This window comes from Suncus etruscus, chromosome 10 (genome assembly GCF_024139225.1).
Source record: "Suncus etruscus isolate mSunEtr1 chromosome 10, mSunEtr1.pri.cur, whole genome shotgun sequence".
Classification (NCBI taxonomy): Eukaryota; Metazoa; Chordata; class Mammalia; order Eulipotyphla; family Soricidae; genus Suncus; species Suncus etruscus.
Window position 1 is genome coordinate 109,255,750 of NC_064857.1, and position 23,792 is coordinate 109,279,541.

The window sequence follows — 23,792 nt, forward strand, 5'->3', positions numbered from 1 at the left end:
CTCACAACTCTTATAAATTTGAGATTGTTCATTTCCTTTTATCTATACAATATACTAAGAGTTATTGGGGATCAAAGCCAGAGAGATAGCATGGAGGTAGAGCATTTGCCTTGCATGCAGAAGGTCAGTGGTTCAAATCCCAGCATCCCATATAGTCCCCTGAGCCTGCCAGGAGTGATTTCTGAGTGAAAAGCCAAGAGTAACCTCTGAGCACTGCCGGTGTGACCCCCCCCAAAAAAAAGAAAAAAAGAAAAAAAGAGAATTATTGGGGATCAATAAAGCTTGGGGTATAGAAGATATGTGTTTCTCTTAGAAGAATACAAAAACTAACAGAACCACCACGTTTTATAAAGAAAGCATAAAGAATAACAAATAAAACCTGTGTGTTGTTCTGCCATGGCCTCTGTTGTATATATTTCACCATGCTAGGGATGCTGGGTGATGTTTTTTGTGATAATTCTCAGCTATCAATACTATTACCTGGGTCTTTGTGGGTGAGATATTTTCCCTTTTCAATCTTATGACCAGACTAAGCACTGAGGTTTTATGATTGCAAGATGTTCTTCATCCATATATATCAGGTAATATGAAGGAAAGAAAAGTTTTTTTATGTTTTGAAGACAGCAAGACACATAGCAATATCTAGATAGAGGAATAAGAGAGAAAAGAAAGAGAGAAGAGAATGAGAGAGAAACAGCATAGTTTTGGAATTTTTGTCTTGTTTTTGGAGTTGAGGGTGGATGTCTCTGCTTTTGTGAGCTACTTTTATTAGTAACTTTAAACCTAAAACATAAATTTAAAATGAGGGAAGAGATAAAGAACATAGGGGAGAAAATAGGCAAAAAATTGGTCAATGTTTTTTAAAAAAAAACAATCAGGTAGCCAGGGTCCTTAAGACTGGGAGCCGCTGTAGAGGACATGCAGTAGGACCTATCAATTCTGCCAGACACTATTTGTTTATGTTCACAGCCTTTAAAGGAAGTTCTTTGAAGTGTGGGACTCAGTAGATAGGGCTTAAATCATATACTTTAAATACAAGATGAAAAGCCAATTGTCAGGGTTTACTCCAGATGAGAAAGGGCCACTAACAAAAGCACAAGCCTTCCTAGTTATTCATGTCAAAAAGACCCAGATCCCCTTTTCAGACCACTAGGGCAGGAAATATGGTGACACCTGTCAGTTGGCTCCTAAACTAATAATCCACATGATTCTGAAAGAGGAAGTTTCCATTTCCCCTGATCAGCTGCTGCAATCAGGTCCTTAAGCTGTCTCCATTCCACTGTTGAAACATTGCTGCAAATTCCTATGCCCTTTCTGAGAATAGGAAGATAACAGTTTTCCCAAATCAGGGGCTGGAGAGATAGTGCCTTGCATAAGACCCACGTGGGGGTTCTATGTTCAGCAACAAGGCAATGTCTAAACAAATGATCAAATAGATAACCTGAAGAGCCCCAAACTAGCTAGTTTGCTCTGTAAAATCCTCCCATGGTCATAACATTCTTATCACTTGACAAGTAATCCAGTTTTCCTATTTAAAAATCCACAATGCAGCCATATTTAACTTACTCCTATACGAATTTCATACAAATTTCCTTCCTGGATAAAGAGAGGAAATTTCGGCTTTTTACTTTCCAATACACTTTTCTACTTTCCAGTAAACATGTCTATTTTCTAATTCTGAGTTTGGTCATCTTTATTACCCAATATTTTCATACTTGAAATAACTGAAAAACTTGAGGATCATTGCTGAACAGAGACATGGGACCCCTGCTCCTTTTGATACTGATCCACTTGGAAACAGTGTCCTATACTTGTATGCCCATATGTCATCCCTATAAGTCTCTACTGCTCTTTCTCCGCAGACCTCTGTCATCATTAGACTAGACTAATCACACAACTTGTTCCCGAATATGGTAGTTCTTGGGTGAACTCAAGATTGGAAGACAAAGTTAACTCACTTGTTCTTCAAAGGAATCCAGGAGATAGTCTTCAATTCATCATTTGCAAAAAAAAAAAAAACAAAAAAACAAATTTAAATCAAACATGTCTCAATAAAGTGTATTTTTGTATAATTTAACTTATTATATTGGTATGGGAAATTATCAGCATTCTTCATAAAATAGTTTAATTTTTATAATTAGATTCAAAGACTTTTTTGGAAAATTAGTGATTTAATAATTTTATAATTTTTGCTCAATATTACTTTTTCATTTTTGCTGTATATTAACATATATCTAATCACTCTATAAATATCTCTACTGAAAGAAAAGTCCTAAATTTGGATTTCAAGACTTCTATGTAAAATGATATTAAACTTTCTAATAATTTCAATTAAACATTTAAAAAAATTAATCCCATAATGAAAATAATTATAACTACAAAACATTTTTATAAATCTCATAATGCCAAGAACATTGTGACTGTTTTATTTAGGTATAATATGTGTCTTTCTAAATATACCCCTAAAATATAATATATATTAAATACATATGATATATAATAGTATGTTATGATATGTAATATATAACTCAATTATATAATATGTGATATAATTATATATGCCCCTATAAATAGGATACATGACTATTTTAGCTATTTGCATATGCACATTTATTTTTAATTGCATAAAAAGTAAAATAGGCATTACAAGTTTTAGTTTACTGCTAAAATCTTTTCCCCAAAATCTCAATAAAGGAAGCCTTAGGAATTTTATATCTTTTTTGATTTCATGGAAAAATTTATAGCAGACCATCTCAATAATTTTTCTTTAGTTTTGCAATCAAAATAAGAAATTCAAGGTTCAGTGCAATTATAACACTTAGGAATCTATCTGAAATTAAAGTTAGAGTTTACTGGATAGAATTACTGGCAATGCTCAGGAATTACTCCTGGCTCTACACTCAGGTGTTACTCCTGGAGATGCTCAGGGGACCCTATGGGGATCAAACCCTGGTTGGCAAGGTAAGCATCCTATCCACTGTACTCTAGAGCTCCAGCACAGAAGGTGTATTTTTCTATAATTTAATTAATTGTATTGTCATGGAAAACAATATCAGATCATAAAATATAATAGTGATATGTATTTGAAAATTACCATTTATGAAAGTTTTGGTCTTCAGACAATATAGGACTAAACCTTATCCCCATAAAGATTCCAAAATATGTTGAAGCAAACAACACTACTTAAATCAAAGTGATGCAGCACAGATATGTTTATAGTTACACCCAAAACAAATACTATTTACTGTTTTCCTAAGAGTGTCTGAGGTTGAAACAGAATGGGGTAGGGTGAATGTTTTTTGAGTAAGTATTTTTTTCAGTATTAACACACAAAGACATGGAGACTTTTAATTGATATCTCAGTTTTTTAAATCTTAAGATTGATATTTCCCTAAAGAAATACAACTACAAACTTAATTTCCATTCAGAATACAAAACTGTGGTTGTTTTTTGCTGTTGTCGTTTTAAACAGCAAAAGTGTCCATTTGATCCTGCTTTATGTAATAGTCATTCACGTGTCTGCACCCGCCTGTCTTTAGCACTTACCTTGAAAAGCCAGCTTTCTGGGGAAGAGCTGCAAAGAGGGCTGCCTGTCTGACTTTCAAATAGGATTGCTCTTTCCTATCAAGGCTCCTTTGCTATTTCCATGGTCTGCATACACTCGCAAGGCTTGACTGAACCAGAGGAAGCAAGCGTGTTCTCATTTCCTCTGAGCACTGACGGCAACCACAAAACCTCAAAACCATTTCAAACACCAACACAAAAAAACCCAAGCTCTCAAAGACGACAGTCAGGTTTTCAAAATTATGAACAAAAAGAGAAATTATACAGAAATAGTTGTTAAAATTATATAAACACTAGAGCTCATTTTAAAAATCATTTAAAGCGAGTTTTGTGGCAAATAAAGGTGATATTACAGAAACAGTGGGAAAATTACTATATGAAAGAAAATGGGAGAAGAAAACACCAATTTTTATAAAAGTTAATTGAGAAGATAAGCTGTGGTGTTGGGGTGAAAATACATATTTTCAATTGGTACGAAAATGTACATAGGAATGTGATATGTCACTTGAAATGTAGAGCTACAGAGTTTCAACTATAATATGTGAGTTTTCTGTCATTCATATATACCACTGACTTCAATCTGATTGTATAAGCAACTCATTAAATTAGCAGTAAGTGAGAAGAGTCTAAAATCATATTTCATGTTAGAATATCAAGGGAAGAGAATAAATTGTCCACAGCCTTGATATTTTCTGTGAAAGAGATAATAGTCATAAAGATATCTGGTAAATAGATAAAAGTAAGTTCCTCTAGGGTTTAGTTTTCACTATCTTGATCATTTTAATGTAATGCCATTAATAACTTTCAGATATATCTTGCCAATCATGTAATATAATTGCTTAGAAATTTGTGAGCCAGAATGGTTGGTATATATTAACATTTTTATCATAATCCCACTTTTATACTCTATTTTGACATTTCTGCATTTTAGAAAAATGGAACTATAAAGCTGATACTGGTACTGTACCTGGGTCTTTTCTACTTTAAAGGGCCAAATAAAAATCTAGTTTTGATGACTTCTGGAGATTTGTTACCTTTATTATGAAATTGGAATGGGAAAAGTTTTCTAGTTATTACTTATATTTATTTTAAGCTAATCTTATAAGTGCATTTAACTTCTTTTTAGTTTAGTTTCATGGGAAATACTCCATGCGTGGAATGACTTCAACTTCAACAGTTCTGCACACTTTCTGATAAAAAGAATATGAATGTTATATGTTTCAAAATAACTCATGTGAGAAGGCTTTCAATTGTTAGGAATGCTGGAAATATTGTTATAAAAGTACTTTTTTTAGAACAACTAAAAACAATTAAATGTGTTACAAAATTCATTTGTTTAGAGATTTTATAAAGCTGCCTAAGTGAGAAATTGAAGAACCAAAATTCTCCAAAGGGAAGTGCAAAAGGGGAACATGATATTCAACCGTTTTCTTTACTTACCATTGTAACTGACCGCCAAGTGGTTGAGGGCAATGGCTAGGAAGCTCAGAAATGGGGGACACCTGGTTTAGAGGGTACAGGTGTAATCTAAGGATTACCAAAAATAAGTGGTACCTTCACACTCTAATATATTTTGACATGACAATACAGGGCCGTGTCCTGGGATAGACATGGGATAGAAATATTTTATTTTACAAGGTTGAAACAACTTAAAATTTGCTTTTTAATTAATGGGCTCGGTAATATATAGGTTAGAGAACTTGCTACTACTATTGCCATTTATATTTAGTATTGGTAGTGATTGTTATGATGAAAACTCTCAACAAAATGAACACAGAGGAACTTTACCTGCACAGAGTGAAAGAAATATAGACACCACATTTATTGGCCAGAGCAACACTACAACAGTTAGGTTGTTTGCCTTACATGCATCTAACACAGGTCCATCCCTGGAATTCCATATGGTTCCCGAAATCTGACAGGAGTAATCCCTGAGAAAAAAGCCCTAAGCATCACTAGGTGTGGCCCCAAAACTGAAATAATCAAACAAAAAAGCCCTTCACATTAAACAGTTTATTTAGTAATAAAAATTAAAAAATTTAAATCAGAGATCACTTTCATCACTATTACTAAACATGAATTAATAGTTTTAGACACAATTATTAGGAAATAAATAAGTAACTAAGAGGAATTCAATTAGGAACAGAAGTTAAACCATTATTTTTTGCAAATGGCATAATAGTAAGTAGAAAAATCCTAAAGACTCTACTGACCAACTGTTGGAAATTATGACCTAATATAGTAAAGAGTCAGGCTTCAAAGTCAATATATATACAATTATGAGTTATTTCAGTATGTAAACAACAAATAATAAGATAAAGAAAAATAAAGTGAAATCAAATCTCCATCTAACACCATGCACAAAGGTTGAATCCAAATGGATTAAAGACCTGGATATCAGACCCCAATCCATAAGGTATATAGAACAACAGGTAGATAAAACACTCCTTGACATTGAGAGTAAAGGCATCTTCAAGGAGAAAACATCACTCTCCAAATAAGTGGAAGTGGAAGATTAACAGATGGGACTCTATTAAGCCGAGAAGCTTCTGCACCTCAAAGGAAATAGTGGCTAAGATACAAAGGCCGCCCACAGAATGGGAGAAACTATTCACCCAATACCTATCAGATAAAGGGCTAATATCTAAGATATACAAGGTACTGGACAAAACTTAACAAGAAAAGCCCATCTAACCCATCAAAAAATGGAGATAAGAAATGAATAGACAATTTCTCAAATAAATACAACTGGCCAAAAGATAAATGAAAAAATGCTTCACATCACTAAACATAAGGGAGGTGCAAATCAAAATAACAATGAAGTACTATCTTACACCACAGAGACTGGCACATATCACAAAGAATAAGAATAATAAGTGCTGGCAGGGATGTGGGGAGAAAGGAACTAGTCTAGTCCAGCCTTTATGGAAAACAATATAAAGATTCCTCAAAAAACCAGACATTGAGCTCCCATATGATCCAGCAATACCACTCCTAGGAATATACCCTAGAAACACAAAAATACCATGCAAAAATGCCTCTGCACATCTATATTCATTGCAGCATATTCATTCATTCATTATATTCATTCATTATATTTACAATATAATCTGGAAAAAACTCAGATGCCTGAAAACAGGTGAGTGTCTAAAGAAACTGGTACATCTACATGGAATACTATGCAGCCATCAGAAGAGATGACGTCATGAAATTTGCCTATACATGGATGGATATGGAAACTATTTTGCTGAGTGAAATAAGTCAGAGGGAGTTAGACACAGAATAGTCTCATTCATTCATGGTTTTTAAGAAAAAAATAAAAGCTAAAATAAAATAGATATACAAAGTAAAGTTAAATGCTCTCTGCTGTAGATACTCAAAATCATTCTAATAATACAAAATCAATGAATTTTCAATATTAGGACTCCTATATAAACAAGGTGATGCCAAACATTTTAAGTTTCCGCTAAGGGGTGTTGGAAATTCTGCACAGATACTAGAAACATAATTCCAAGTAACCTGCCAACTATGATTTATTTACTATCTACAAACTGAACTCTTTCCTTTTTCCAGTTACCCATACCTGCAACTTCCTTCTTGCAAGAGAAACTCAGTCCTTTACTTTAATCATACATCTGCAAATATGGAATGGCTTTTCTTTGAGAACCTGACTGTTCTATTCATAACCATGATCTGCTTAACAATTCTTATCTGGTGTGGCTTCAAGTTCTCCATCCTCATGAGCATCTTGCTTTTAATTAATTTATTTATTCACCTTCAGTCTTCCTCCAGAATGGTATAAAATGCCTTTCATTTTTCTGTGGTCTGGGAAACAGTTTACATTCCCCATGTCTTCCAACCTTCTTTGCTTTATGACACTGAAAAAGACTGTTGTATTGATTTTTATCAAAATTAAATTTGCCCTAGAATTTTCCTGTACTCTTTGGTTCCTGAATCTAGCCACATCGTTATTTAAAAAAAATTAATAATATAACTGAAGTTTCAGGTTTCCTTTGGCATAAATGTTTCTACTTGGGCACCAGAATATTCTTGAGTGTCATCCAGCTATTCTCTGTACCTCCAAATTAATATAGCCAAAAAAATCCTTCAAATGACCTTGATAAACATCACATAACCACATCTACTAAGTCTTTGTCATCTAAATTCTGGTAGATAATCTAGCTTCACTGTCCAGCCACATACATTTAGATGTGGGCTTTACATCAAGGGATCTGGCAGTTCTCCTGTTTTTCAAGACCTTGCATTCATTTAATAAAATGGGTATCTTTAGAAAAGACATATATACTCAGATTTTTATTGCTAATACAATGAGGTAATTGCTTATGCCTCTACTATAACACTTCTGTTTGATTTATGATATGAGTGAATTTCAACTAAAGCAATGCTTATCTTAAGATAAATTTTAAACTCCACAATTTCAAACTCCTCTAGAACAGAGGTTATCAGACCACTTTATCAGATAAGAAGTGCAAGATTTTTAAACTACTTAATATATATTCAGTATATTTATTTATTGAAGAAAAATTTGTCATCTGTAAAGAAATAGTTCACAAGATATGGTAATAATGGTGATAACAGACACTGATGATAGAAACAATAATGGCAATGGCAATACTGATGTTGTCCTAATAAAAAAAACTGAGGCCTCCACACTAGATTCAAAATATATAATTTCTCAGTCATAAGAGTAAGCACAGCCTGTATTCTGTCTTTTCAGAATATGAGTTCTAATTATGGTCATGTTATAATATCTAAGGTGTCATATCTAAAGGTATCTAAGGTGCAGTTGATAGGGTGAGATGAGTTTATGAGAAAATATAAATTAATTTCTGATGTGTATCCCTTTCTGCTCAAAACTATATGTGAGACCTGCTTAATTATCAGGCAACAAGTTTTATAGTTCCATTTATACAATTTATTTCTTATTTAGAGAGCTTGCACTGGAGGAGACTACTTATACAGGGCCTTTCATCCTCAAAAAACTGAATACAGGGGCCAGAGTGATGGCGCAAGAGGTAGGGCATCTGCCTTGCATGTGCTAGCCTAGGGCGACCGCGGTTCGATCCTCTGACACCCCATAGGTTCCCCAAGCCAGGAGCTTTTCTGAGCATATAGCCAGGAATAACCCCTAATCGTCACTGGGTGTGACCCAAAAACTAAAAAAAAAAAAGCTGAATACAAATTATTCTCAAGTTAACATGAACCTTCTCTTTTAGGACTAAAGTCTAACTTACATAAATTAACAAATATAAGAATTATATCAAGCACCCTACCAGAGTATAATGCCATGAGATCAAGATTGATTGTAAAAGGATATTGATAAAATCTAACACCTGGAGACTAAACAATATTGTGCTCAACAACAGTTGGATCAAAGAGGAAAGCAAGGGAGAAACAAAGAGATTCCTTGAGACTAATGATATTGAAGAAATAAATAGCCAAAACTATAGACACAGCAAAAGCAGTAATTAGGGAAAACTCATAGCAATACAGGAATATATAAGGAAAGAATAAAAAGACAAAATCAACACCCTAAAGTCACACCTTAAATATCTGCAAATTCAACAACAAAGGAACCCAAACACAAGCAGAAGGATAATAATAAAAACCAGAGCAGAAATCAAATATGTAGTAAAGAGGGAAAACAAAACAAAGATTTGATGAAGCCAAGTTTTTTTGAAGAATAAACAAAAATAGACAAACTTATTGGCAAGACTCACAAAAGAAAAAAGGAAAATGCTCAAATAAATCAGATCAGAAATAAAAAGGGAGAGGTTACAACAGAGCCTCAAAAAATCCAAGATATCATTATTATGAACAACTGTACTCTATTAAGCTAGAGCACCTAAAGGAAATCGAAGTATTTCTGGAAAAAATATAATCTCTCAAAACTGAAGAAAAAGGAAGAAGAAAGGTTAAATAGGTCAATCACAGGTAAAAAATATTTAAAACACAATTAAGAAAATTCACAATATGAAAATCCAGGACCAGACGGGTTTATGGGTAAGTTTTATTAGACATTCAGAGAAAAGTTACTACCATTTATCCTTAGACTCTCCCCAAATATTGAAGAGATAAAAAACCTTTTATAATGCTAACATCACACTCATTTCCAAAGCTTACAGAGATACTACTGAAAAAGAAAACTAGAGATAATCTCACTGATGAACATTAATGCAAAAATTTTTAATAAAATTTTAGCCAGCTAGATCCAAAAACAAACACATCAAAAAAACACATCATGACCAAGAGGGTTTTATCTGAGGGATTCAATGGTTGAATATATGCAAATTAATTAATAATTACACCACATTAGTCAAAAGAAGAATAAAAACTACATAATCATTTTGATCAATGCTCATGTCAAATGATGCATTTGACAAGGTGCAACACCCATTCATGATTAAAATCTTCAGAAATAGGTGTGGAATGAATGCTCCTCAAGCCAGTAACAGATAACTATAAAAATCTCACAGCCAACATTATTTTTTTTACATTTTTTCTTATTTCTTTGAACATCTTCATTACATAAATAATTGTGATTAGTTTTCAATCATGTAAAGAACACCCCCCTTCACCAGTGCAACATTCCCACCACCAATGTCCCAAATCTCCCTCCATCCCACCTAACCCCCACCTGTACTCCAAACAGGCTTTCCAGTTCCCTCATTCATTCACTTGATTATGGTAGTTATCTGTGTAGTTATTTCTTTAGATGTACTCTCAACTCTTTGTGGTGAGCTTCATGGAGTGAGCTGGTGTTCCAGCCCTCCTTTCATTGTCTCTGAGGATTGTTACAAAAATGACTTTTATTTTTCTTAAAACCCATAGATGAGTGAGACTATTCTGCATCTCTCTCTCTCCCTCTGACTTATTTCACTCAGCATGATAGATTCCATGTACATTCATGTATAGGAAAATTTCATGACTTCATCTTTCCTAACGGCTGCATAATATTCCATTGTGTATATGTACCACAGTTTCTTTAGCATTCGTCTGTGGTTGTTCAGTAGCAGGGTGTTTAATTTCCAATTGTTAAAGGTTTTCTTCTGTGTGGCTTTGTAGTTCACATCTAATTTCAGAGCCTTGTGGTCAGCAAAGGTAGCCTGCAAGATTTCTATCCTCTTGATTTTATGGAGGTATGTTTTATGTGTCAGCATGTAGTCTATTCTGGAGAATGACCCATTTACATTAAAAAAGAATGTGTATCCAGGTTTTTTGGGATGGAGTGTCCTGTATATATCTACTAGTCCTCTTTCTTCCATAACTCTTTTCAGGGCTAGTATGTTTTTGTTGGGTTTCAGTCTGGTTGACCTATCAAGTGTTGATAGGGCCGTGTTGAAGTCTCCCACAATAATTGTGTTATTATTGATTTCTTCTTTCAGATTTGTCAGTAATTGTATTAGATAATTTTCTGGTCTCTCATTGGGTGCATATATGTTTAATAGTCTGATTTCTTTCTGTTGCACATATCCCTTGATATGTCCATCTTTGTCCCTTACCACTTTTCTGAGTATAAAGTTGGTGTCATCAGATATTAATATGGCCACCCCAGCTTTTTTGAGGGTGTTGTTTGCTGGATGATTTTCCTCCAGCCTTTGATTTTGAGTCTATGTTTGTTCTGACTATTCAGATGTGTTTCTTGTAGGCAGCAGAAGGTTGGATTCATCTTTTTGACCCATTTTGCCACTCTGTGTCTTTTAATTGGTGAATTTAGTCCATTGACATTGAGGGAGATGATTGTCATAGGATTTAATGTCATCTTTGTAGATAAGTTTGCTGTGTTTGTTGGTCTCTCTTGTCTTAGAGTAGACCTATCAGTTTTTCCTTTAAGGCTGATTTATCATCTGTGAAGTTTCTGAGCTGTTGTTTATCCATGAAGCTGTGTATTCTTCCTCCAAACCTGAACGTGAGTCGGGCTGGGTGCAGTATTCTCGGTGAGGCATTCATTTCATTCAGTCTTGTCACAATATCCCACCACTGTCTTCTGGCCTTGAGAGTTTCTTGTGACATGTCTACTGTAAGTCTTAGGGAAGCTCCTTTGAATGTTATTTCCCTTTTTGATCTTGCTGCTTCCAGTATTCTATCTCTATCTATGGGATTTGTCATTGTAACGAGGATATGTCTTGGGGTGTTTTTCTTTGGGTCTCTTTTAGCTGGTATTCTTTGGGCATGCAGGATTTGATTGCATGTAGTCTTTAACTCTGGGAGTATCTTTTTGATGATGTCTTTGACAGTTGATTCTTCCTGGATATCTCCTTCGTGGGTTTCTGGGACTCCAATGATTCTTATGTTGTTTCTGTTGAGTTTATCAAAGACTTCTATTTTCATCTGTTCACATGCCTTGAATACTTTTTCCATTGCCTATTCGTTTGTCTTAAGGTTCTTTTCCAATTTCTTCTGTTGTGTTGAGTTTTTATGCATCACATCTTCCAGTACTCCGATTCTCTCCTCGGCTGCTGATACTCTGTTGGCGAGGCTATCCATTGAGGTTTTCAGTTGAGCAACCATGTTTTTCAGATCTGTTATTTCAGTTTGGAGTTTTCTGATTTCTGTCTTTGTTTTCTCTTCAGATCGATCTGTGCTCTTTTTGAGTTCTACAAACATATTCCATATTTCTATTCTAAACTCCTTATCTGAAAGGTTAATCAGGTGGTGGGAATTTATTAGGTCATCCTAGCTTTCGTCTTCATTCTCTGTGGATGGTGTTTGCCTGCGAGGTTTCCCTATTGTCATGCTTGTAGTGTGGTTTTTCCTACGTGTTGTGGTGGGGTTCATTGATTAGAAAAAGTGTGCGGCTGCGAAGCGCTCTTCTGCTGCCTCTAGTTGACAGTCCTCAGAATGAACAAAGACACAGCAGGGCAGAGCGATCCCGCAGCAGAATGTACTCACTCAGCCGCTTCAAAATGCAGTTTTTTGGGGGGTTGCGCTCCCTAGGCCTCTGAGGAAACCTTTGGGGATTCAGAGGCACAGGCTCAGGCAGACAGAAATAGAAGTTTCCCCTGAAGTCCTCAGAGTGAACAAAGGCACAGCAGGGCAGAGCGATCCCGCAGCCAGAATGTACTCACTCAGCTGCTTCAAAATGCAGTTTTTTGGGGGTGCGCTCCCTAGGTCAATGATGAAACCTTCGGGGATTCAGAAGCACAGGCTCAGACCAGCCAACATTATTTTTTGTTTTGTTTTTGGCTCACACCTGGTGGCGCTCAGGGATTACTCCTGGCTCTTTGCTCAGAAATTGTTCCTGGCAGGCTCAGGGGACCATATAGAATGCCAGGATTCGAACCACTGTCCTTCTGCATGCAAGGCAAATGCCTTACCTCCATGCTATTTCTCTGGACCCTAGTCAACATTGTTCTTTTTTTTTAATTAATATTTTTATTTAAGTAACATGATTACAGTTGGGTTACAGTCACAAACAGATCACCCCTCTTCACCAGTGTAACATTCCTCCCTCCCAATCCCTGCCTGTATTTGAGACAGGCATTCTAATACAGTTATTTGTTTTTAAGTTCAGTAAATTTTTTTAAAGGATAAAGATTAAAGAAAAAATATTAACTTGGTTCAAACATGCATTCTATACAGAGATACTCTTCTATCAGTCTTGCTTATAAAACAAATCTCATAGGGGGGAAAGCAAACAGTCAAATAACAAAAACAGTGGACAAAATTGTCACTGTATGAGGATATTCAAAAAGAGTTATAGATGTTAAGGGAATACATCTGAGATATACAAAGGAAATACATGTCCCTTTTATGTTTTAGAAATGCTCCCTGCTGAAGTCTAAACTGCCCCCAAAACATTACTGTGAGAGATATGTAATCCACCTTGTCCAAAACAAATCATTAGTACTAAAAAATGGTTAAATATGGGGTAATAGTAGGTGGGAGTGAGGGAATAAAGGAATAAAAAGAGCTTCTGGGCAGCATTCTAAATATGACAAATATATGAATATATTAATATTCTAAATATGACAAAAAACTGTCCCCGTGTGGTTTCACAATGAAGAAGTTTAGTAAGGAAAATTACCTGGGACTTCCTGAAGAAAGAACCTCTTCTGGCTTGCCCAGACATGTGGCTCAGGGGAAGCCCTGGAGTTCCGGAGGAGAGGTAGCAGGGTGCTGGGGTGACCCAAGCCCTGCACCCTTCCTAGGCCTTGTTATAAAGGCCTTTGGCATGGCCGACACCTGCCAAACCCCATGCTGGCAGAAACTCCCGGCTCCCAGAAAGGAAAGAAATCCTTCAAGACCTGGGAGGCCGGAAGTTCAAAGCCCCCATCGAACTCCTCCTCTTGAGCCAGATGGGAAATGGGGAAAGCCTAGGGGAACCTTTAAGCTCCTCCAAGGGACCCACCTCGCTGGCTTGCCCATGCAGTCAACATTATTCTTAATGGCGAAAAACTGAAAGCATTTCCACTAAGGTCAAGCAGTAGGCAAGGATGTCCACTGTCTCTACAATTATTGAACATAGTATTAGGAATTATATCAATAAAAATCAGATAAGAGAAGGAAGTCAGATAAATTCAAATTGAAAAAGAGGAAGTCAAACTATCTCTATTTATAGATGGCATGATGACATACATCAAAAACCCTAAGGAGTTCACAAAACAAGCTCCCAGAGACAAAATAAAAAAATAATATAGCACAGAGACTGGCTACAAAGTCAATAACAAAAGATAGTTGTATTTTTATATTTTTTTGTTTTTTGGGGTTTTTTTGGGGGGGGTCACATTCCTCAAGTACTTAGAACAATTAATTATAAAGTTTGTGTGGAACAATAAAAGACCTAGAATAGCCAAATGCATATTGAAAGCAAGAAACTGGGAGGCATCCTATTACCTAATTTGAAACTCTACTACAAAGTCATAGTGATCAAAACAGCATAGTATTGAAATCAAAACAGACTTTCAGATCAATGAGTCAGAATAAAATATACGGTGACAAACCCCCAAGTATATAGGCAACTAATATTTGACAAAGAGCTGAGAATTTGAAATGGAATAAAGACAGTCTCTTCAACAAACAGCGTTGGAACAATTGGATAACCATGTGTAAGAAATTAAAGATTGATCCACATATCACACCTTACACAAAAGTCTATTCAAAGTGGATTCAAAACCTTGAGATTATAATTGAATCCATAAAATCCATTGAGAAAAACTCTCAGAACACTTCAAGCAGACTTCAAGGAAATCGTTGACAACAGGATGTCAATAGCAAGGACTATCCGATAGCATTAAATATGAATACATGGGACTATATCAAGCTAAAAATTTTCTGTATGGCAAAAGAAACAGGCTAAATTAGAAGATAGCCAACTGAATGGGAAAATATTTTGTATTCAACACATCAGAAAAAGGTTTAATATCTAGATATACAAGGTATTCACAAAGGTAAACTCCACAAAACCTAAAAATTTCATCAAAAATTGGGGAGAGGAAATAAATAGACACTTCTCTGAGAAAGACCAACAGATGGCAAATAGACATATAAAAAAGGCTCATCATCATTTATCATTAGGGATATCCAAATCAAGACAACACTGAGATATATTCTTATTCCAGTGAGGATGGCATATATCAAAAATAAAAGGAACAATTTCTGTTGGTAGGAATGTAATATGAAAGGAACTCTCATCCACTGTTGGTGAAAATGCTACTTGGTCCAACTCTTATGGAAAACAGTCTGGAGCGTTCTCAGTAAACTCAAATTTGAATTGCCATACAACCCAGCAATTCCTCTTATGGGTATATATTCTCAGGACAGAAAGACATTCATTCAAAATGATGTATTCACACTGCTATTCATTGCAGTGCTGAGTACAATAGATAAGACTTGGAATAAACCTAGATGTCCGACAGAAGACAAGTGGATCATGAACATGTGTTACAATATACAATGGAATACTCTATAGCTGTAAGGAATGATGAAATCATGCAATTTGCAGCAACATGGATGGAACTGGAAGATATATTAAATTATGTAAGCTAGAAGGACAAATACAAAATGATATCACTTATATGTGATATTTAGAATAACTGCCAGAAGAAAAGAGAATAGTGAGAAGGAAAGAAACCAAGTTGAAAAGGAGAAACACAAATATGAAAGTATGGGACCCAAGGGTCAAGAATTCTGAAGTGCACTGACTGGTCAAAGAACAGGGCAAAGATTGAGATGCTCTTGGAGATATTGGTGAAGGGAGGTGGATTCTGGTGTTGAGATTAGCCCCGATTTATTTTATGTCTGAAACCCAACTATGAAGGACTTCGAAAATCACAATAGGTTCAATAAACTATTTTAAATAAATAAATAAAAAGAAGAAAAAAAGAAAATAGAAGGACTCAAAATTTTAATGTACTTATTCACAAATAGTATCATACACATATGCATCCCACGAATCAGTGAATACTCACTAGACAAAAACTTTTGCTATAAATTAAGACAAGTCAGCTCCCAGTCATCCTAATTAACATTCAGGAATCCAATACCTATTTACAAAAATAGTCCTCAACCTTTTCTCTTGACCTTCCTGTCCCACTAAAGTTTGAGGGTAGACTTTGCTTCTTTATTTTAAAGAAACCTGTCCTAATTGATTGAGGTCTACCCTGGAGCTAATAGCCACTAATTGCCTTTGAATAATACTTAGTGAGAGCTCCAGAAGATTTTGCTAAAGAAAATCAAGACATGGTTAAAACCGACCTTTACTTTAGCAGTTCTCAATTTCATTATCTTTTTTTTTTTTTTTTTTTTTTTTTTTTTTGGTTTTTGGGCCACATCCGGCAGTGCTTATGGGTTACTCCTGACTATCTGTTCAGAAATAGCTCCTGACAGGCACTGGGGACCATATGGGATGCTGGGATTCAAACCAACCACCTTAGGTCCTGGATCAGCTGCTTGCAAGGCAAATGCCACTGTGCTATCTCTCCAGCCCTATCTTTTTTCTTTTCTTTTTTTGGTTTTGGGGTCACACCTGGCAGTGCTCAGGGTTACTCCAGGCTCTAGGTTCAGAAATCACCCCTGGCAGGCACGGGGACCATATGGGATGCTGAGATTCGAACCACCGTCCTTTTGCATGAAAAACAAACGCCTTACCCTCATGCTATCTCTCCAGCCTGCCATCTTTTTTTTTCTAAATCCTATGACATGACACACTGGTGATGGTGTAATGTAAGAATTATGTTCATGGGAAACCATCATTAAGAATATTATAAATCAACTGCCTAAATCAATTTTTATTAAGATTTTAAAATTTTATATTTTCTTGGTTAATTAACACCTTTGTCTTTACTCCTGTTTTAATCACTAAATTTTCAGATTCTATTTTTTCTTCAAAGATAAATTAATTAATCTTCTCAAAATATTTATTGTATCAAGTATTATTTTTAACAACAGTGCCAGAAATTGTCCTTAAATTTGATTATACATTTACTGAGAAATTTGCCAAAGGCAAAATTAACTTCAGTACTTATCCTCATAACACTTTAAAAGATACTGTATCTGTATTGTTTAATTCTTTTATGTTGATATTTGTGTATTCTAATTGATCCACTAGTCTCATTTGTTATTATTCCCACATGTACAAAAAACCCTAAATTTTTCATCCATAAAAATTCATTTGCTCAATACCTAATTTTTGTTCATAGTGCAACAGACTGTGAAGTCCATGAAATTAGGGTCTATGAGTTACAACTGATTTATCAATACTTAGAATAATAATATGAAACCCATTGCATATGTTTGAAAATGTTTGATTAGTGTAAAGTATGGATGGATGGGAGGGTGAATATTGAATTCTTTTTTTTTTTTTTTTTTTTTTGGTTTTTGGGCCACACCCGTTTGACGCTCAGGGGTTACTCCTGGCTATGTGCTCAGAAATCGCCCCTGGCTTGGGGGGACCATATGGGACGCCGGGGGATCGAACCGCGGTCCGTTCCTTGGTAGCGCTTACAAGGCAGACACCTTATCTCTAGCGCCACCTTCCCGGCCCCGAATATTGAATTCTTAATATGTGCCTATTAAATACTAAAATTTCATTAAAACTTTATATATTATTCCACAAAAATTCTAGGAGCAGTAATTAGTTTCATTTTTTATGGAAAAACAGTCTCAAAAATATAACTTTAAAAACCATAGATAGTTCTATTCTTCACATTATCTTAACCATAAATAGTTACATTCTTCACTTTATCTTAAACATTGTTTGTATAGGTATTAATTAGATGTATACCTAAACATGCCTTATATGTGTGTATGACAATCTAAATAAAGGATGTGGAACTATATACATCTTGGCATTTATTCACACTTCTTTCTACAGTCGGCTCAGGAAACTGTCCATGCTGAGAAATCTTCTTACTGCTTCCTGTTAACAGTATTTTGTAAACATGTGAAATCTATAGTTGGTTACGGTTGTTCTTAGGTTCCTCATTACTAGAAAGATAGCTCTTTGACTTATAAAATTGCCATATCAAATTAGTTTATTTTTCATTAGTGGTAATAAGCAGGATAGAAGCACAGTTTTCACAGTATAATATAAACATTGATTTACATTGTACATCATCTCAAATAATTAAATAGCTAATTTCATAGTTTCGCATGAATTCTCCAAAGAAATTTTTTGAGCAACACAACCTTTTTTATTCAATCCACTTAAGGTCCACCACTGCAAAGAAAAGACCACAAAAAATGTTGATATTTTAAACTATAATGATAAATCTACTGGAAAACTCTAAAATATAGTAACAGAGATTCAGATTAGATACTCACGAAATACCCTTACTTTCATCATTTCTTACTAGAGAATTCAGAATTTCAGTAGTTCATATCAACTTATTTAACACAATTTGACTGCTTTAAAGCTCGTGTAAGAGCCAATAAGCAATAGCCAGTAAACATCAGAAATGCATATTTTGTGATATACCTACCCTGAAGCTTTATACACCAATCATTTTCATTCCTTTCTATTTTTGTTCTGTCTCTCTAGTCACCAATAACATCTGTTTCTATATTACTCCCTCATCTATTTTGTAGGCATATGAAAAGACTTGAAAAAATAAAGTACTCATCAAAAAAATCTATTGGCTCAAATATTCTTCTTTGAGAAATAAAATTATAAATATGTACCGATTGTCTCTTCCCCAAATATAATTAAGATAATACCAGGGAAAACTCTTTATTCTGTTCTTTTAAGGACATACACAGCAGTGCTAAGGGGTTGGTTTTCTCACAGCACTCAGAAATGACTTCTAGGAGGAGTTTCCCTTCCACCCTCTCCTCTGTCAGGGCAGAAAATTTGCTTCTCTCTCTCACTCTATCTCTTTCCTTCTGACTATAGATTGCACTATTGTTAATGGTTAGGTGCCTATATGTCACTTTCTCCCATTTCAGCATCGAGTTCTTGTCCATAATAATCAGTTCCAACTGTCATTGTCATAGTAGATACTTCTCTATTCTCATTGTACTCATTGACTGTACTCATTGATCTTTGTGACAAGCTTTCTACCCTAATCTGGACCTCCTGACCCTCATCTCTATTGTCTCAAGATATTATTACCCATATTGTCTTTTGTTTTGCTTATGTCCCACATATGATTGATATTATTCTATCTATCCCTTTGACTCTGACATGGCACAATAATCTCCATATCCATTCATGTTTAAGCTAATTTCATGACTTCATTCTCCTAACAGATTCATAGTATTACACTATGTAGATAGATATACAGCAGTTTCTTTAGTCACTCATCTGTGACTAACAACATGGGTTGTTTTCAGATTCTGACTATTGTGAACAGTATTGTGATGTACATAGGCATGCAAAGGGAATTTTTTTAATTGTGTTTTTGTGTCCCTGAGTATATTTTTAGAAATGATATTGCTGGATCATATAAGATCTCAATTTATAGTTTTTTGAGAAATGGCCATATTGTTTATCAAAAAAGATGAACAAGTTATCATTTCTTTTTTTTCTGATTAAAAACATATTTTTTCCATAATGGCTTATATATCTTTCACAGTAGTATTTTAGATACATATTAACATTGAATCAGGGGAATACCCATCACCAACTATGTCCTCCCCCCCATTCCAGTTCCCTTTCTACAACCCATATACCCCACCATCACCCCCCGGGCTGCTAGAGTAGGTGGACCCCTCTTTGTGTGGCTTACTATTAGTGATCTCATATCTGTTTGGTCCTGGAACCCTCGTTTCCCCTTCTATTTAAGAGACAGAGCTAGAAAAATCGAGGTATGTGGTTTTGTTTGAAGGCAAGAAAAGCAATAGATTGGGGTACAAAATAAGAGGGAATAAAAAAGAAGTCAATAGTCAAATATGCTGAAAATGGGCTGAGTCTCTCTAGAGGCTTCCAACCTCAGTTTTCTAAAAGCAGTGAGAGTCCCTTCTCCCCACATCCATAACCAGTAGTGTTTGTTTTTTTCCTTTGTAAGATATTTGAGTCTCTAATTTTTTTTTGTCTTTATTGTGACCAATGTGAATTACAAGTCATTCGCGGTTATATTTAAGGTATATAGTGACAGTGAATTAGGGCCATTCCCACCACCAGTATTATTGTCCCTCTGCCCCTGTTCCCAGCATGTATTCTATCCCTCTCCCCTTTGTCCCCAGGAATGCTAGTGTAACAGGCCCCCTTTGTATATAACTTGTTCTAGATTTAGTATCTTTACTTGTTGTAGTTGACTTTGGTTTTGGTATTTAGGTCTGATTATTTTTTTATTTCCACTCAATGTTCATGCAACTGTTTGCTCCTTATACCCATTCACTTTTCCCCCTCAGTTTATGAGGCAGAACAAAATGATTCAAGTTCTGTGGTTCTGTTGGGGAAAATAGAGAAAAAAAGAAATAAAAAGAAAGCTAGAAGAGTCAATTTAGAAGCTATAAATATCAATTTAAAAGAAGAAAGGAAGAGGCCAGAGTGGTGGCACAAGCAGCTGGGCTTCTGCCTTGCAAATGCTATCCTAGGACAGACCATGGTTTGATCCCCCAGCATCCCATATGGTCCCTCAAGCCAAGAGCAATTTCTGAGCACATAGCTAGGAATAACCCCTGAGAGTCACTGGGTGTGGTCCAAAACCTCCCCAAAATTAAAATAAAAAAAGGAGAAAGGGAAAATAAAAACAAAACAGCCATGACAAAAACACAACAGCAACAATAAACAACGACTAAACAAGAAGAGAGAATAAAGGGGGGGAAAAAGGAGTGCTGGTGTGGCAAAAAAAATTTTTATAGACACAGTAAGTAATGGGGAAATTTGAAAGGGAATTTTCTTGCCCTAAGAAATACAGGGCTTCTCAACCCTTGAAGCATACTGTCATGGAACAACTCCAGGCTCCAGACTCATTATTGAACCCCAAGGTCTTTTACAGTGCCAGGAAGCATTCTTCTCAGTTGTGGTTGAAAAAAATCAGTCCTCTGTAATTAGAGATCCTGGTATTTGCACAGGTCATAGGACGAAGTCTAGGATAGAGTCTTTCATTATGGCTCTAAAACTTCTGATCTGTCATGGTTGTTGTAGTCAATTTTCTGTAATTAGTTATCTTGGTTTTTGCACAAGATCTTTATCTTAGGAAAAAGTCCAAGATAGAGTCTTTCCTTATGGTTCCAGAATTCTGCTCAGTTGCAGTTGTCAGTCAGACCTCTGCAATTAGAAATCTTGGTTTTTGTACAAATCCTAAGCCCACAATAAAAATAATAAAAAAAGAAAATATGGTATTTCACAGACTTTCTATTGTAGTTTGCTGATGATGCATTTTCTTGTCTTTAGATTTTACCTTCAAAATAATAGTATATGCTGTCTGACTGTGGTCCTATTGACAGACCACTACTGTGATACAAATTGACAATTCATCATTACAGTTGACCATCATGAAACAGTATAACTGAGTTTTTTTCAGGGGCAAATATTATTTTGAGAATTCAAAAAAAGCTGGCTGCGTTTATGATTTATAGCACAAGAAATTTTATTGTCATGGTTCTGTTCAATTGATTCTCTGAATTTAAGCCCCCCATTCCAATCAGCTGCTGAATGGAACCTGGACCATTTCTCCCTGGAGATTTTTCTCTGACTTAAGAGAACTTCACTTCCATTTCTTAAAATTGGCCAAGACTCATCAGGAGAAGAAGCAGGCACTATGACTTCAATTTTTTGTCTACAGTTTGCTTGACTGATCAGCTTTAACAGACTTCTTGTCCTTGCAACACCAGTTCAACTAGAGACTCAGGGAATGTCACAGAACTCTCACATTACTATTCATGCCAAATAGCCAACCTCTTTCTACTATCTTGCTGCTTTTTTAATGATGCTCACACTGGGATAGCACAGGATCCCTATTTCACCACAACTTGCAAGTTCCTCAATTTTCCACTCTAGGGAAATTTCCAGTCTTGGGAGATTATTCTCTGTGTTTTGTGGTATGGAATGTTTTATTTCTATGCACAGATAACTTCCCTGAGGGCATGGTAAAATATAAAACAAAACCATAACTTTTGACAACTTTTTCTGTGCTTTGCTTGTTTTGGTGTTCAGGAAAAATAGATAAACATACCAAGAGAAAAAACTATTAAGATTGAGTTCATTCTTTGGAATGAACTTTATTCTCTCAAATGATTTTTATCCTTTTGAATAATAACTTTGTTCCTGTTGCAATTACTCCACAGCCTCTTTTGTATGAGTACTTTGAGGGAAGAATCTGCAGGGAAGGTGTTTATATTTGAATCCAGACTTAGCAGTGGAAGGATAGCAATTATTCCTCCACTCATTGATTCAAAACTAGTTATTCATTCTACCCCAGGTACTGTCTAACATGTAGCATATAATAACTAAAATAAAAAACCCTCTCTTGAAAGAATATTCTGGTGAATTGTGGACTGTGCTCAGGACTCATTTCTAGCTCTGAGCTCAAAGATGACTTCTGGTGTAACATTCTTAATGAAGAGTAATTCAATCAAATTAAAACATCTCAATAATTCTATGTTTTAGATTTAGCATTAAAATTTCTTTCTTATAATTTTTAAAATTATAATATTGAAGTTATAATTTTAGTTATAAAAATTTTTATTTAAATTATAAAATTACCTCTTGCTGAAGAGGTATATGAGAGAATGGAGTGCAAGTTTGATATACAATCTCTGGTACTGCCTGGGTTCCTGAGCACCTTTGTTTGACCTTGTAACCTTTAAGCACAGAGCAAGAAGTATTCATCAAGCTCTGTCAGGTGTCACACAGGTGTCAGGTACCCACAACACAGTTGAATAAATTAATTAGTTTAGTCTAATTCACTCATCCTCTGATGTATGTTAGCATTTTTCTTTGATACTAATTAATTTTTCCTGGATGGAATCCTGGCAGAATTTTCTCCCCTTTATTAAAGTATACTCAGTCTAGAGTAACAATCTACTCTCAAAAATGTAAAATGAATGTGTAATGCAAATGTGAACAAGCAACTGGAACTTGAAATAATAGTGCATTGGGGTGGCCTTAGGATAAAATAAAGATTCAATAAAAAGTTCTAATATGGGGGCAGCGAGGTGGCACTAGAGATAAGGTGTCTGCCTTGTAAGCGCTAGCCAAGGAAGGACTGCTGTTCAAACCCCCGACGTCCCATATGGTCCCCCCAAGCCAGGGGCAATTTCTGAGTGCTTAGCCAGGAGTAACCCCTGAGCATCAAATGGGTGTGGCTCGAAAAACCAAAAACTAAAAGTTCTAATATAAACGTTAAAGGGCTAAATCACTGGGGACAAGAGTCCCCAGTAGAGTGCATGCCTTGAATGTGTGAGTACAAATCAATAGAGAAATTAAATTCAAGACTGAGCAGATTAATAACAATGGCATTTACTGAAAGGTTTAGGGGAAGGCCAGTTATTCTAAAGGGTGCTGAATAGAATAATAAAAAGAACATGGCCTCCTTATAACTACTGTCTTATTTTTTTTGAGACTTATTCATGGCTCTGACTTCAGAGATTACTCCTGGTGTCATTTGGGGCCTATATGGTGTCAGAGATCTCACTTGGTTTGTTGTATGCAAGGCAAATGTTTTATCCCTATTTCTGTTTCTTCAGCCCTCTCACTGGTTATTCCATCAGCTTCTCGGTTTTCCAGATTTAGAATAAGAGTTTTGCTCCATACAAAAGCTTGCTTCTGTGAAATAGAAAACAAAAATTATGGTAATGATTTGACTAGAGCTATGGATATT

General features: G+C 35.4%; 1 protein-coding gene across 1 annotated transcript in view; it reads right to left on the bottom strand.

Moving 5' to 3' along the window:
• The window catches only part of GPR141 (G protein-coupled receptor 141), a 31,388-nt gene extending 27,798 nt beyond the window's left edge, over positions 1-3,590 (bottom strand). Inside the window, exon 1 of the mRNA XM_049781890.1 lies at positions 3,547-3,590. The gene's annotated coding sequence lies outside the window, so the exon portion shown is untranslated. The remainder of the gene's footprint in view (positions 1-3,546) is intronic.
• Between the last annotated feature and the right edge of the window lie 20,202 nt (positions 3,591-23,792).